We start from the raw sequence: 2,084 nt of genomic DNA, 5'->3' as shown, positions 1-2,084 counted from the left end.
TGGTTTTGTGTCCATACAATAAAGTAGTAAATGGGGGCCAGTGCTGTTCGGTTACCAACTTTATTTAAAATATCTCCTTTTGTGTTCTGCGGAAGAAAGAAAGTTATAAAGGTTTGTAACGACAAGGGGGCAAGTAAATGATGATAGAATTTTAAATTTGGGGTGAACTATCACTTTAAAGAGAACAAGCATAGCTGGAATGTTGTCCCAGAATGCATTCATTTACAAAACAAAGACTAGAATATTGTTATTGAAAATTAAAATGACTTCACAATAACTTTTAATATTGAAAAGGCGTAAGTGAAACCAAACATTAAACGTAAGTGGCATGCATGCAGCATTCAGCACATCTCCAGTAACATTCAGAGATAAACATTCTCTTCCCTAATGTAAACCGAACATCAACGTGTCAGAATTATGGATTACATGTTACAGACCTACTGTATAACATTTATACCATCAGCCTTATTTACAAGCCTTGGCATTGCAGTTAACTTTCAAGCAAAACACACGAGCATAAGTGTGGTAAGCCGCATTTACATACGAAGTGTAAAAACATGTAATCATTTTTATCACTAGTCTAAAACAAGCTGGTTCTCAGTTAGGCCACTTGATTCAGATTCTCCCAGATCAATCTAATTGCACAAGCACTTAACACTATTGTCTGATATCTTGAAAGCTCGTTCTTTTATGGTATTATGGTTAGTTATTTGCTATGCCAATATCTAATCAGCACAAAGGCAACCTACTGATCTCTCCTAATGCAACATAATAATCTATTCTTTAACTCTGCCCTGCAAACAGCAGGTCTAACAACTAAACAAACTGGAGTGGAAATCATTAAAGCTGCACAGGTCAAACATTTCATTCTGAAACAGAAGCGGTTTTAAGATAACGGTTAACCCAACCCTGCTTGTAAATGTGCTGACACTTAAAGCAACACTATGTAGTTTTTCGACCTTAAAATAATGTTTCTAAAATTAATTCAGTATTTGAACAACTGTTAACCGGACAAATTCTACTGACACTGCTGCCTGAGCAGCCTCCTATAGCGGCTAAAACCACACTCTGTAATTTTCGTGTTTCCGGTTGGGAAATGGTTTCCAAACGACGTTTCCGCATTCGCCAGTTCCATCAGCTTACTAAACAAATTCACGTGTATTGCGCTGCCCTCTGGGAAGTTTATACAGTGACATTATTTACAACACTGGTAACAGACAATTGCGCTTATCAACCACATGGGGGAACCGTATAGCAAAAGTTCTCTAGTGTTGCTTTAAGACAAAATCAACTTTGCAGCTTGTGTTCAGCTTAATCTACATTCGCAAACCAATAGCTTGATATATATGACAACTAGTGGTGTGCAAGATATATTGTGTGCGATAATATCGTAAATCTTGTTTTAACAATGTGCAAAATCATATTACAGAGTATGTCATGCATTTTTTAAGCTCCACTAAAAACAGCACTCGATGTTCACAAATACTTTAGTCAAGCACTGCGCGTGCATATTCACAGCATGGTTAGCAATTTAGCTTTATCCACACAGTGGACAGCGTCAGGTGAAGTGATGTTACTCAATGAGTTCATTTGTGTTTTCCTGACGAACTGTCAGTTCGAAAGAATAAATCCATATAGACTTGATTTTGGCCGCAATGCAAAGCTCTGATGTGGGAGCAATAAGGCTTAAATGCGAATGAGAGCATGGATGAACGAGCCGCTCGACTTTGTTTAAAAAAAGTTCTAAAGAAAAGAGCAATACAACTTAATCTAAAACCTAAGCATCCCATAAGTTTGCTTTTGATAGACTACTTTTCTATTACAGTGTGCTTCTTGCTGCACAGTTCACCGAACACAAGTGATGTGTTTTTTTTACTTGAATGATTCCATTTAAAGACCTTTCCTTAAAGGGATAGTTTACTCAAAATATCATAATTTCTGTTCATTCAAATATAATTCTAACATTCTGTTATTCTAACATTGTTTATTTACCCTTATGCTGTTGAAAACCTGTATATGACTCTTCTGTGATACACAAAAGAAGATATTTTGAGAAATGTCTCAATGGTTTTGTGTCCATACAA

The sequence above is a fragment of the Triplophysa rosa genome, unplaced genomic scaffold (assembly GCF_024868665.1).
Source record: "Triplophysa rosa unplaced genomic scaffold, Trosa_1v2 scaffold563, whole genome shotgun sequence".
In the NCBI taxonomy this organism is placed as follows: domain Eukaryota; kingdom Metazoa; phylum Chordata; class Actinopteri; order Cypriniformes; family Nemacheilidae; genus Triplophysa; species Triplophysa rosa.
The sequence above is the reverse complement of the archived record's forward strand: the minus strand, read 5'-3'. Positions refer to the sequence as shown.